The sequence below is a fragment of the Balaenoptera borealis genome (assembly GCF_965194805.1).
Source record: "Balaenoptera borealis genome assembly, chromosome: 3".
Taxonomy (NCBI): domain Eukaryota; kingdom Metazoa; phylum Chordata; class Mammalia; order Artiodactyla; family Balaenopteridae; genus Balaenoptera; species Balaenoptera borealis.
Window position 1 is genome coordinate 176,603,881 of NC_138866.1, and position 14,984 is coordinate 176,618,864.

Below are 14,984 nucleotides of genomic sequence, written 5' to 3' on the forward strand. Positions count from 1 at the left end.
CAGCACTGTAACACTTAATACTGGAAAAAATCCAAGTACAGTATACGTGGAGCTGTGCTGTTAAAATCAGTGTTGCTCAAGGATCAACCGTATAGATCTTTTTATATCACGTTAAGAAATTATTTTCTAGGGAATTCCCCGGTGGTCCAGTGGTAAGGACTCCATACTTTCACTGCTGAGGGTATGGGTTCGATCCCAGGTTGGGGAACTAAGATCCTGCAAGCTGCGTGGCACGGCCAAAAAAAAAAAAAAGAAAAAGAAATTATTTTCTATATGCATGCTTTTCTTTTAAACTTGAATTTGTCAATATATTAGTTTCCTGAGGCTGCTGTAACAAATTACCACAAACTTGGTGGCTTAAAATTGTGTTAATTTGTTCTCTCACAGTTCTGGGGGCCAGAGGTCAGAAATCCATCCCACTGGGCCCAAATTCAGGTGGCAACAGGGCTGTGCTCCCTCCAGAGGCTGTGGAGGGGAACTTTTCTTGGCCTCTTTCTGGGCCTTGCCTCCCTAGCTTCTGGAGGCTGCAGGCACTCCTTCACTTGTGGCCGCATCCCTGCAGTCTCTGCCTCTGTCTTCACGACACCTTATCTGTGTGTGTGAAGTCTCACTCTACCTGTCTCTCTCTCTTTTTTTTAATAAATTTATTTATTATTTTATTTTATTTTTGGCTGCGTTGGGTCTTCATTGCTGCACGTGGGCTTTCTCTAGTTGTGGCGATCGGGGGGCTACTCTTCGTTGTGGTGCACGGGCTTCTCATTGCAGTGGCTTCTCTTGTTGCAGAGCACAGGCTCTAGGCGCGTGGGCTTCAGTAGTTGCAGCATGCGGGCTCAGTAGTTGTGGCTCGCGGGCTCTAGAGCGCAGGCTTAGTAGCTGTGGTGCACGGGCTTAGTTGCTCTGCGGCACGTGGGGATCTTCCCGTACCAGGGCTCGAACCCGTGTCCCCTGCATTGGCAGGCGGATTCTCAACCACTGTGCCACCAGGGAAGCCCTCTGCCTGTCTCTTATAAGGACTCTTATGATGGCATTTAGAGCCACCCTGATTCTCCAGGATAATCTCTGTGCCTCAGGATCCTCAACTTAACCACATCTGCAAAGACCCTTTTTCCATATAAGGTCATATGCACAGGCTCCAAGAATTAGGACGTGGGTCTTTTTGGTCTCCTTGTCAGATTGACTCCAGAGCAACTAAACTTCAAGACAAGATGGTGGTATTATAGACAAAGTTCTGGCTGGGAGTTGGGAGACCTTAGTACAACTACCCAAGTAAATTTTTAATGTCTCCAGGCCTCAGTTTCTATATCTACAGGAATAATAGCACATGGCTTATTCCCTCTACAAAGTTGTTTGGGTAAAATCCTGCATGTGAAAGTGATTTGAAATATTAAAATCTATGGTAATGGTTTTAGTCTGTGCCATACTTGAGGAGGTGCAATTGAGTACCTTACTTCTGTATCACAATTCTCATCTTTGCCATTGAATGAAATTCCTAGGTAAGTAAATTCTTCCTGTGGCATTAGTGGTGCCCAGGCCAGAGGGGAAGTTAACCTGGATTTTCTCCCAAATGTTTGAGACAACATAGCATTGAAGTTTGGAGTGTGTCCTCTGGGATCAGACCTCCTGGCTTTGAAGTCCAGCTTGATTGCTTCCTAGTGGCACCATCTTGGCCAGTTCGGGGTCTGATATAATACAGCATCCTCCCAGCGCTATATCGGGACAATTTAATGTGAAGAACTCCTAACCAGTAGAAGGAGCTTCGCTCCTAAACGGGGTGAAAAGCATCCAAGGGGTACAGAGGTTGCAACCACTGCCTCTTGGCTGAAGGAGAGGGGACAATAAAGGGACTTAGGATGAAGGGAGAGGCCCACTCCCACCTCCACCTCCACCCCCCTAACCCACCACCCCCAACCCCAAGGCTGGGAGTCACTCCCCTTCCGAGAAGCTGTGGCTACCTCGTGAACATGTAGCCTGCTAGTGGGGAGAGACGTTCCCGAAGGTGGGACCAGAGCTGGTCTGCAGAAACAGCTCCCAGTGAGGACACTGTGGCCCGAAGAGCAGCTGGACTCCTCCAAGGTAGCCACCGGGCTCCCACGCTGAATACCTGCCATGGAGGGTCTTCCTGGGGCTGTGGTCTTGCAGTGTCTCTCTGGCGCCCTCTGTTGACAGCCTCACATTCCGCCAGCCTCCCACTCACAGAAGGGTGGGTTTGGAGCTGAGAGACAATACATTGATAACTGGCAGTTACTTATTGATACTAATCCTCTTAGAATGCCTTATGGTAAGAACTGGAAACTGGGGGTAAGAACTATACCCCCCACACAGAATTACTGTAAAAAGTAAATGAATTAAAGCATGTAAGTGCTCACGGGGACTTCCCTAGTGGTCCAGTGGGTAAGACTCCGTGCTCCCAATGCAGGGGGCCTGGGTTTGATCCCTGGTCGGGGAACTAGATCCCGCATGCATGCCGCAACTAAGAGTCCACATGCTGCAACTAAGAATCCGCATGCCGCAACTAAGAAAATCCCGCATGCCACAGTGAAGATCCTGCATGCCGCAACTAAGACCCAGTGCAGCCCCCCCAAAAAAGCATGTAAGCGCTCAGATAGGGGGTTAACACAGTCTAGGTCAGCTGTTCCAACTGGGTCTTATTTATTACCTCATCCCAGGCCCATGTCATGAGCTGATATCAAGAGAAAAATGGGACACTGCCTCTGCCTTCATGAGCATCATCTTTAGGATCTTAATTAGATGGTCAGATGTTAGATGCTTCCCAGTTATATTTTGAGGACTAATACTATCTCAAAGCCTACCTTTAGGAAATTAAAGAACTTTTTCCCATTCTATATTGGTTTGTGGAGGGAGGGTTAGCTCTTTTTAGCAGAGAAGTACGCATGGTATCTTTCTATTTGATTCCTTAACTAGAGAAATCAGTGCCAAATAAATTAATTTGTTCAACCAATATTTATTAACTTCTACTATGTGTCAGGCAGTATCTGGGCCCCAGGGACACAGAAGTGAACAAGACAAAAGAAAACAAAATTTCTGTCCTCATGGAGCTTAAATTCTAGGTGGAGCTGGGGGAGAGAGGCAATAAAACATATGGCATAAGTGATAAATACTATGAAGAGTAATAAAACTGGAAACAAGAATGAACTTGATCCTTTTTCTCAAGTCTCACTACCTAAAAAGAAGTGTGTGTGTGTGTGTGTGTGTGTGTGTGTGTGTGTTTTGGTGCCAGTTCCATGTATATCCTGTGATTCTGTATCAGTTGTGGAAACCAGAAACCCCAGGATCCCAGGAGAGCCTGTGCTGCGAATATTTTCATTTCGGTTAAATTTGAGTTAGGTTCTCATTTTTAGTCGTTTTTTTTTTTTAAATTAATTTATTTATTTTTGGCTGTGTTGGGTCTTCGTTTCTGTGCGAGGGCTTTCTCTAGTTGCGGCGAGCGGGGGCCACTCTTCATCGCGGTGCGCAGGCCTCTCACTATCACGGCCTCTCTTGTTGCGGAGCACAGGCTCCAGATGCACAATCTCAGTAATTGGGGCTCACGGGCCCAGTTGCTCCATGGCATGTGGGATATTCCCAGACCAGGGCTCGAACCTGTGTCCCCTGCATTGACAGGCAGATTCTCAACCACTGCGCCACCAGGGAAGCCCTAGGTTCTCATTTTTAAATCTTCCCTTCATAATATAAACATGTTCGCTTCTTCAGTCAACCCAGACTCATTGTACCAAGTTGCAGAAATACTCAGAGGGCCGTAAAGTCCTCTCCTGATTGGCAATAGCCTTAATTCTCCTCACTGCTAGATTGGTGGTGATTACGTCTGGTGAGTTGCTAAACACAATCTTTCTCACCTGTATGTCTGAATGTCAACATCTCTTTAAATCTGAGTAGGTCCTCTGTGTTAAATTCACTTTTTAAAATTCTTCCTCTTTTAAATATTCATGGGAATGGCCAGTCTCCATCCTATGAAATAAAAGTAGAAGTTTTAGACTAATTTTCCATTCAATTCCCCCATTCCAAAGACCTCAGAAACAGGTCTGAAAATTACAGGAACCACAAATTTGAAAAGTGTTAGTTTGATATGTCTGAAATTAATGCTTTAATTTATTCACAGAATGTCTTCACACATCGCTGTTCTCTGTAATTTATACCATATACTGTCTACTCAAGTTAATGTGTGAAGCATGGTTAAATTATGCCTAAAAGGGAATATGAGAACTATCTACAATATGGTGACAGGGAAAGGGTCTAAGTAGGAGTAATGGGGCAAAATTTAAATAAGACAAATTGAAATAGAAATCTCAATAACTGTCAGGTATTAAAGATGTGCCTAACTGGAATAAGTTCTTCAGAAAAAGACTTAGAAACATTTAGAACAAATCTACTGGAAATGAATTAGACAACATTCTAGAAAATATTTCTATAAAGAACACTTAATTGTACATGGGGCCCAATAACATGGGCTACGTAATCTAATGGGCTTTTGTGTGTTTCACATCTTCAGTTTTCAGTCTTTAGTTAATCATGTCAAAGAAGGTTTGGGATAAAGATCAAATGAACAAATTCTATAGAAAGAGAGGCGTATTTTGTTAATACGATTTCATATGTGCTTTTCCCCAATGTGTGTAACATGCTGACAGGACTTTCATTCATTTTCTGTTGGCTAATTTAATGCTGGTCAAAGTTTGGTAAAGCCACAGCCATACCTCCGGAGTCTGCAGTCTGTTCTCCACTCCCCTGACAGAGTGCTTCGGTCTTTTTCTGAAGGAGTCTGTGTGAGAACTGTAAAGGCAGAATGGTCTCTGTGATTCAGTCTTGTTTGATTTTGGAGATTAATAATACAATGCTAATTACTGTTTGTAAATGTTAGCAATTTGGAGATTACACTCATTAATTCACTGAAACTTCTATCTATGCGCAAAGCACTTGCTTCTAGGTTTTAGGCCCCTAGGAAATACAGATCTGAGAGACTTCTCCTGCCTTCGGTGAGTTTACAGTTTGGTTAGCTGCTAAAATGAGAAAGAGCTGCTGTTTTCACAGGGCGGTCACTTCTAAAACGCTGAATGAAACATAGGAAATGGAATTCAGATGGTGAGTGATTGGGGGTGGGGAGAGAGGAAGTGCCAGAGGAGGCCTCCAGGTTGGCGAGTATGGGTTCATTTCCCTCTGTGATGCTTAATGGACTTGTTTTAGGCTTCTCCAGAGAAACAGAACCAATAGAAGAGCAATAGATATATAGATATACATATACATACACATATAGAATACATATACATACTGTGAAAATTAATGAAGGGAACTTCACTGAAATGGAGTTGGGAGGCAGAACAGCGATCACACACATACCGCTTGAGGTCAAAACAGATGCCAATAGAAAGAGACCTACTTTGTATCTCCAGCACGAAGTGACACTACTTTAATAAGGCCAGTAGGAGGAAGGAAAATTTTCTCTCTGTCTGGCAACAGCTCAGCCAATCAGAGACTGTTACAACTCAGCCAATGAAAAGCCACTGTACTTCCAACTCCCAGTTTCCTCCAATGGACTCTTTGCTTGTAATAGCCCCGCCCAACTCTCCCTTCTCCTCTATAAAAAGTTTCCTCTCCTTTGTTTTACCAGACTTGCAGGTGGTTCGCCATAGTTGTGTACCCTGAATGGCAATTCTTTGCTGCTCCAGTATAAACCCATTTTCCTGGTAAAATAATTGGCTGCTTTATTGTTTTAGGTTAACAGTAGACATACAGATAAAGAGATTTACGTGAGGAATTGGCACGTGTGATTACGAAGGCTGAGAAGTCCCATGAAATGCATCTGCAAGCTGGAGACCCAGGGAAATTGGTGGTGTAATTCCAGTCTGAGTCTGAGGTCCTGAGAGCCAAAGGAGCTAATGGTGCAAATCCCAGTCCAAGGTCAGGAGAAGGTCAGTGTCCCGTCTCAAGCAGGCAGGTAGGAAGCAAAAGGGGCAAATTTCTCCTTCCTCTGCCTTTTTCTATTCAAGGTTCTGTTGAAGCCCTTAATGGATTGGATGATGCCCACCCACATTGGGGCGGGGGATCTACTTTACTGAGTCCACTGATTCAACTGCTAATCTCATCCAGAAACACTCCCACAGACATACCCAGAAATAACGTTCAATCTGGGGACCCGATGGCCTAGTCAAGTTGACACATAAAATTAACCATCATGACTCTGAAGTCATATTTCAGCAGAATAGCATCCTTTCAAACGGAGCGCTGAACGTGCGAAGTCGTTTTTGGACTTCTTCGGAGGAGACATAAACAGCACTGTCATCTGTTACTGCCTGTGCCTTCACTCTGAAGCCTCTTCCTGTTCCACTCCTCTTATATGCTCCGAATACCTCTTCCCATTTCCCTGATCTGTTCTCAGGGAAGCTCTGCTTTTGCTCGGGTTGAATCTTATCATTAACTCAAACTCACCTGGGAGCCCCCATCCTATTCAGGCAACAGGGGATAGTTGTGCGTGCAGGAAACTGCTTCTCACTCATTACTTTCCATAGCTACTGCTGCCCCTAAACTTGTACGGGCTCTGTTTCATCCTTGTTGGGGGACCAAATGGGCTCATTTCACCTGTGAAATCCTTTGTAGTTAAAACCTTTGCTCAAGAATGCTTTGATGAGATCTGTATCTAGTGGAGGTAATGTAGCAATAGTTTTTAAAACAGCAAAGCAAAACAAATAAATTGGATATCTGCTATGAAACTTGGGTAATTTGGTGATTCTTCTGGTTTTATAATTTGATTATTAGTAATCAATAATCTATATAGATACATCTATACCATTCTAATAATTTTTACTAATTTAACTGAAATAGTGTATAACTATGTAAAAATATATTCCGTATTTGCTTCTAAAATAATGATTTAGCCCTATGAAGTGACACTGCAATAGTTTCATTTTCTGAAGAATTAGGGTGAAATTTCTTTTTTTTTTCTTCTTTTATGAGAATGATCAGGATTGAAGATAGGAAAGTGAGAATTAGCCAGATTAGACTGTATTTATCACTCCACATTTTCACTTTTCTACTCAATTGTATTAGTGTTTTTCAAGGAAAAAAAAAAAATCATGGGTTTTTTGAACACTTTGGCCGATGACTACCCTCACCCCTCTTTAAGTTTTCCGGGTCAGTGTAGTTATATTTCGTTGTAGTGTCTTTGATCTGCATCATCTGTCAGTTTGGCAATGTAGATTTCCTCCTGATTTTTAAACATTCCTATAAGCTCTTTGCTTGGAAATTCCCAACTCCCTTTCCTGGAACTGAGAAGAGACTTTGAGCTCATCTATGCTTGCTGACAAGTACATTTTCATGTGGCTACCACACCATATATTCTAAGGACAAGCTGGCTTGGTCTCTGTCTGTAGGACACCAATAAAACATTTCCAGCTACTTAAGCATCTTAATGCTGCAGACTCCCTCTGTCTGATCTTGACGTTTTCAGAGACTGCTTTTTTGATATTTTGATGTTTCAGGTATATTTTCTTGTGGGCAACTCAAGAGGCAGTATATACCTAGGAATTCCCACTTTTAAGCCTAAGGTTTTCACTCTTGGTTGATTATCATAAATTAGGGTTACCAGATCTAGGTAGCAGCAAACAATCAAACAGAAGCACCCAGTTAAATTTGAATTTCACATAAAGAATGAATAATTTCTTAGTATGTCCCCAATATTGACGGGATATACCTATAGTTTATTTAAAAAATCATTCATTCTTTACGTGAAATTCAAATTTAACTGGGTGGCTTATATTTTATTTGGCAACCCTATCATTAACAGGAATTTCTGTTCTGGCAGCTTCCCTACCCTTCAGTCTCCACAACTTCACCCAGGGTTCAGAGTCCAGAGAGAAAGGGAGGGTATGGAGATGTAGGAGGGTTCTTGGCACTTTCTGGAGCTTTAAACACCATCTTAGGCCTAGAAAAGTGGTGCTGAGGTATCCGGAAACGGAAGAGGTCCTCAGGAATGAGGCAGCCCCAGACATGAGAAAGCTCCTCGTAGGACTGCTTACCCAGCCATTGAAATCAATACCAAATTAACCAGCTTCCAGCAGGGCTGCAGCAATATTTATCAGTGAGTATGTTCTCTGAATTGTTCACCTGGGCGCTATAGCCAGGCCATGTTGTACCCAATGATGTCATAAGAGTATATCTGGTTAAGGTTGCCCATCATGCTGTGTAGTGAAACGTAATTCTGCCTGTAGGTTGTTGGTATGACAAGAGAAAAAATACTTGAAGATTCACAGCCTCTCCCGCTTCTCACCTTGGCAAGGAGAATCCTGTCTTCACCGACACTGTGTCTCTGGTCCCAGGTTGCCCTGCACCAGGTTAATGGGAGAGGGAGGGAATGAAATGCAGCTGAGGACAGTTCCACCGATCTCAGAAAGTGACGAAAGGAGAAAGGAACAGATTCAGAAGATGAGAGTGGTAAGGCAGAAAAGGAAGAAGGCGCTGTGTGTGTGGAAGGGGGGATATGAGACAGAGGGGGAGAGGGGAATTTGGAGGGGAAATGTAGAGAAAGAAGGGAGTCTGGAGGCACTGTTCCTGTGGGGCTCAGTGAAGATTTCAGAGAGGAGAAAGAAAGGATTTTCAAGTTTTGCTGGGGTTTGTAAGATCTGTCCCCCTTTTGGCATTTTCTGAGACACTGTGGTTAATTTCTTTTTTTAAATAAATTTATTTATTTATTTTTGGCTGTGTTGGGTCTTCGTTTCTGTGCGAGGGCTTCCTCTAGTTGCAGCGAGTGGGTGCCACTCTTCATCGCGGTGCGCGGGCCTCTCATTATCGTGGCCTCTCTTGTTGCGGAGCACAGGCTCCAGACGTGCAGGCTCAGTAGTTGTGGCTCACGGGCCCAGTTGCTCCGCGGCATGTGGGATCTTCCCAGACCAGGGCTCGAACCCGTGTCCCCTGCATTGGCAGGCGGATTCTCAACCACTGCGCCACCAGGGAAGCGCCCAATATTTATATTTATCTAATGACCTTTTGCTGTCACAGTGCTGTTTCCTCGGGATGCGAGTTATCCTCGGGTATCCCTACATACAACCTAGCTTATGCTATTCATACAAAGTGAAGAGGGGGAAAAGCAGGGCAGTAAGGATCCACCAAATTCTCATCAAACAAATGTTGGGCAGCAAAACTGTCAAACTAGTGCCTCGTTTATTCCATCTTTGTAAGGTTCCCTGGGAGCACTAAAACAGTTATTCTCAACAGGAACATTAAAAAATAAATTGACATCATCTTTTCATGTCTTCATGACACTGTGGATTTCCTCTCTACCTCCTTTCCTCCCTTTCCCCTCATACAGATAAATATATGTGTGACCATGAGATAAACATATTTTTGTCATGCAAAGTAGAACTTACACTCCAAATTAATGGAATTTTTCCCCCGAAGTTGTCGACATGGATGTTGAAATCTTTGCATTTAGGCATCATTGCATTGCATTGCATTTGAACATTGCCTTGTTCAAAAACACTGGGATCTCTGTTTTGGAATTACCTTCAGAGTTTACGTCAAATTATTTTGATTGTTCTCAGTAATGGAAAGTCTTCATCCTTAAAGATACATTTGACTTTTGGAAACAGCCAAAGACAATTTGGAACATACTTTGATGGGTAAAGTATGTAATCATAACAGGTAACACTTTTGGATAAAAACAAAGTAGCAAAATTAATGACACTTTTTGTATAGCTACTCAACTGAAAATAATTATAAAAATAAGTCATTCTAAATTATTTTTGAGTAATGGATTGAGTTAAATGAAAGTATAGTCCCCCACAAAACTATTTTAAAATAACCGTTTGTTTGGAACTGTGTTTATTCATTTGTTTATTGACCCATTCATTCAAAATTCGTTCAGTAAACATGCCTCGTGGACCTACCCAATCTTAGACACTGGTTTTGAGAATACCAAGATAAAAAGACTTAGTTCTTGTTCTTAGAAACTTCTAATTCCATTGGAAAATTGATGTATAAATGCACAATTAGAGTATACATATCTGAAACCTTTGATGGGTTTTGGAATTCAGAATATTTCACATTTTTGCGAAGATGGGATTCCAGTTACTATGGCTGTGGAACAATTACCCCAAAACTTAGTGCCCTAAAGCAACAAAATTGTTTATTTTTCTCATATATCTGCATTTTGTGCAGGGCATGGTGGCACCACCTTGTCTTTGTTCCATTCGGCCAACAGTTGGGGCTCCTGAATGCCAAGGGCAGGCAATATCTGAAGGCATCACTCGCTCACATATCTGGCAGTTGATGCTGGCTGGTGGTTGAGACCTTAGCTGGGGTTGTGGGCAAGAACACCCACAAGTGGTCTTACCATGTGGCTGGGCTTCCTCACGATATGGTGGCTGGGTTCCAAGGGAAGAATTCTGAGAGAGAGGAGAACTGGCAGAAGTTCTTGCATATCACCTTTTATGACTTTGCCTTGGAAGTCAATGGGTGTCATTCACGGCTTTTACTCATCAAGGCCATATTAATGTTACTCTCATTTTCAAGGGGAGAGGAAATAGACCTCACCCTTGATGAGCAGTGAAAGTTCTAGAACTTGCGGGATGAGAAATATTGCAGTAGCCATTTTTGGAATGGGCCTCAGGTGCATATGCTACATGTTACATAAGAACACCAGTAAGGTCTGAGGCTTCACTCTAATGAAACTCATTAATATTTCTGCAACAAAATTAGTGAATATTCACACAAGGCAGAATCAATTGAGGTTATAAATACAAATAGTTCAGTTTTGGCCATCCAATGAGTTACCAAAAAATATTTTCATTTTCATAGATTTTTCTGGATTTCAGACTTCCCAGTAAGTGACTTTTGATCTGTAATCTAATTTGTGCTGATGGAGGCTATAGGTATTCATGACACACTGGGAAGAGAAGATTGCAGAAGGACTGAGGGGGAGGGTAGTGGTAAGAAATCTTCACAGAAGAGGTAGCTGTAAAAGGAGTTAGTTAGGAAGGACCTTCCAAACCAAAGAACCAGTGTATGCAAAGGAATGGAAGTCTGAGAGAACGTGGCATGTCTGAAGAAAAGGAAAATTTTCAGAATAGCTGGAATATGTACATGAGAGCGTTAGGGGCCAAATCATGAAGAGTCTTGGATGCCATATTATAGAATTTGGACTTCATCTGGTAGAGACAATGTGAGTCCGATTAAGGATTTTTTGTAACTTTTAATTTTATATTGGAGTATAGCCGATGAACAATGTTGTGATAGTTTCACGTGCACAGCAAAGCGACTCAGCCATACACATACATGTATCCATTCTCCCCCAGACTCCCCTCCCATCCAGGCTGCCACATAACATTGAGCAGAGTTCCCTGTGCTATACAGTAGGTCCTTGCTGGTTATCCCAATTAAGGATTTTTTTTGGGGGGGTGGGGGGATTCCAGCTTTTTTATTTTTCCCCTTTTACACAAAACAAAGTAGAAGAAATAATACAGGATTAAAACTGCAAAAGTAGTTAATTGGTAGAGCACACATACACACAAAAATCCAGATAGGAAGACAAGCTTATTTACAATGAGGAAACACATGTAAATTATGGTAGTTTGTATACGAAACATTAAAAAAGAAGTCAAACATATGCTACATGGGTGCCACTGTTTACAGCAATATTGAAGGGGAGAAAACAGCACTTATTTAGGAACAGATATACCACAAGGTCCAGATTTTACAGCATCAGTGCAATAAATTCACAAAACTATATTACAGCTAGTTAATCAGTTTAAGAATTGTTCCCAAATATGTCACATTTCCAGCCCTCAGAGGTTCATTCTTACAGATTTCAACCACTCCATCTATGGGGACAAAAAGCAGCCAGCGTTACCATAAAATGAGAATCTTGAGGCTTACCTTTAAAGGCTTATTCTGGTCTTGAAAAACTAGTAGGATTTTCTACTGAAATGAATCTTACTAAACACAGGATGAGTTTTGTTCATTATTGGCTGGTCTTGGAGTGAAGGCCATAGACATGACTCTTAACTTATTATGTACTTTAGTTTCAGTTAGCTGAAAATCTGAAATTAAAGGTATGCTAAAAATCCTAAATACCATCTTGTGTAAGCCTGCTACTAAAAAGCCTTTAAGGATGTACTAAGTTCAAGTTTAAGTGCACGGGTACAAGAGTTCTAAGACTGTCAGATTCCCCATCTGGGAGGAAGGATCAATGTTTCCAACAAATTGCTACATTCTGCACAAGGGAGAAGCCAACACATACTAGGCCATGGAATTACTTTCATTTTATTCCACGAGGATTCTTCTCCCAGGGTATCAAGACAGAATGAGGAATGCATCTTAACTGGTCTCTTCATCAGAAGTGGTAAACTTGGTTTGTATATTCATGAAGGCAGACAGTTGTTTAAGCAGAGTGTGGAAGCAGACAGTAGAACAAGCTTCCTGTAGCCACAGACCACAATCTTGTATCCAGCTAAAGCAAAGATCAACTTGAACAGTTCTCCCAAGCCACTGTTAACTGTACTAAAGGATGAAGTTCACCACTATATTATTTTAAAAGTAAGAGTTCAGTTAACCCTGGGTGAGAAAAACCAAGACAGGTGGTAATGATGAATGAGTTGTCCATATAAGGCCAGCTGATGAGAACACACCCATGAAGACACTGGGCATAAAGCCTTACTTGGCAGGTCGGAATATCTACTAACTAAGGGCAGAATGAGGGACAGCAAAAGCTACTTCTGTAACGTTTTAGTATCCAGACAGCATAACAGACACTGTCCCCAAGGACAACATATATATACGCCGTTAATCACACTGAACAAAGCAGATGCATTATTCATTTTTCTTTTCTTTTTGTTTGAGAAGCTTGTTTCTCTCTCTTTTGGCCATTCCAATGTGCTTCAAAATGATCCCATGTTGGTTTAGTCCAGGAAGCAAGAGTAAGAAAGTCACTCTCAGGAGGGTGAGAAGGAGGTTGTGGACTTGCTGTCCCACCCAAGCAACCGCAGCAAGAGAAATGATCATGGTCATGAAGTACGTTTTAGGCTTTTCTTCCTTTAGCGCAAAGAGGCGTTTCCACCAGCCCACAGCTCTGCGTCGAGTTTTTACTCGATTGCTGCAAATTCCATGGAATCTCTGCTGTTGCTCGGTGGTCCATTTATTGGAGCCAAAAATTCTAGGCGCTAGAATGGGAACAAGGTAGTCAGCCAAGCACAGAAACATAACAAAACAGGAAACACCTGACAGAACGGATGGATCTAGATAGTAGATAGTCAGAAACTCCAAAGAAACCACACCCATAATGGCAGGTGGAAACCAGGCTCTTTCCCGTCGGAGGACTTTATCTGCCATCAGCATCACTTCTCCCCATCCTTGCAGCTGCTCTTCCAGACTTGCAGTCCCTGCGGCCAGCAGGTTGGTGCTGCAATTATCTCCTTCCACCATCGTTCCCGAGGTGCCCCCTCAGCGAGCACAAGACGCCCCCCAAAACTGGCCTTCCTCAGAGCCACTCACGACAACCCTAGCGAGAGCAGGATTTTTAAAAATATTTATTTATTATTTATTTAATTAATTTATTTAGGCTGCACCAGGTCTTAGTTGTGGCATGCGGACTTCTTAGTTGCGGCATGCGGGCTCTTAGTTGTGGCATGCAGACTCTTAGTTGTGGCATGCATGCGGGATCTAGTTCCCTGACCAGGGATCGAACCCCCGCCACCCGCATTGGGAGCGCAGAGTCTTACCCACTGGACCACCAGGGAAGTCCCTCGATAACAGATTTTAAGCAGAAGAGGGATGTGATCATATTTGCCCTGAGGAATGATTATTTTGGTGACAGATAGTAGATCAAGGGGGATGAGAATGGAATTCACTTAGGAAGCTCTTCAGCGGGCAGCTGGAATTGATGATCGCCTGAAATAGGAGCAAGGACGAACTGTTGCATTTAGCTGCCGTTTCTTTTTGTTCTATAGATCAGAGAAAATCGAGAAAAGCACAATGTGGAGATGGACATGAGATGTCAGACTGTCCCTTTTCTAATTCAATTTTTTGTCCAAGTAGTGCATATGTCTTCTTTACGATGTGAAATAGCATAAGGCATAGAATAAAAACCAATGTGCTCTGTACCACATCTCATTACCCCTGGTCTTGTTCCATCAAGGCTCCCATTTTCACTCCTGTAAATGGTTTCTTTTGGGACTTACCTCCATGATCTAAGTAATGTGTTACATCTGTTACAAGTAACAGAAAAAAAACAATTGAAAATGACTTAAATAATAACATTTATTCTCACATAACAAGAAATTCAGATTGGACAAGCTTCACACAGATGCTGTCTGCCTGCGTCTCAGCTGGCTCCCCCCATGATCATAAGATCGAGTCTTTGGTTCCAAGAGTCACATGGAAAAAAAATCCAGTGGAAAACGAAGAGAGACTGTTCTTACTGTGAGTCTTTGTTTTCTTTAGTTCATCAGCAAATCTTTTTCAGAAGCTCTCCAGCTCCCTTCGCCTCCAGCGCCTTTGGCTGATTTGGCACACGTGCTGGATTACCCGTGGTTGACTTGGCCTTGTCACCACCCCTTCTAAGGTCTCCTTTGCTCTGAAGAGGAGAAGGCAGGAGCTACATTTGCTAGAATCCCCTTTAGCGTACGGTTCCAGACTAGAGCATGTGGGCAGGAGGCACCCTTGAGTCAGAGTGATGGAGAGGCCGTTATTCTCCATCTGTTTTAGCCAGAACTGTGAGCGGATGTGATACTCAGAGAAACTTCAAGGTGAGTTTTGAGAGCGGTCTGCTTGAGTGCTTCAAGTTGAGAAGGTCAGTTGTGATTGATCTGACCACTGCTCCCTTAGGCCTTTTTTCTGGGTAAACCACCAGTTCCCTATATTAGAACCCTTTATATCTAGCCTGCAGAGAGTAGCTTCTAGTTTCCTGACTGAGAGATGACCCTTCCTAAACATATCATTGAAGCAGGGGAAATGAATTACAGCATTGACATAGACAAATCAGGATT

The 14,984-nt window shown here is 42.6% G+C and overlaps 1 pseudogene across 1 annotated transcript; it reads right to left on the reverse strand.

Moving 5' to 3' along the window:
- Nucleotides 1-8,670: 8,670 nt before the first annotated feature.
- On the reverse strand, nt 8,671-13,624 carry LOC309625666 (ADP-ribosylation factor-like protein 6-interacting protein 1 pseudogene; annotated as a pseudogene). The gene has a single exon. The product of its transcript is annotated as an ADP-ribosylation factor-like protein 6-interacting protein 1 pseudogene (transcript).
- Nucleotides 13,625-14,984: the final 1,360 nt, after the last annotated feature.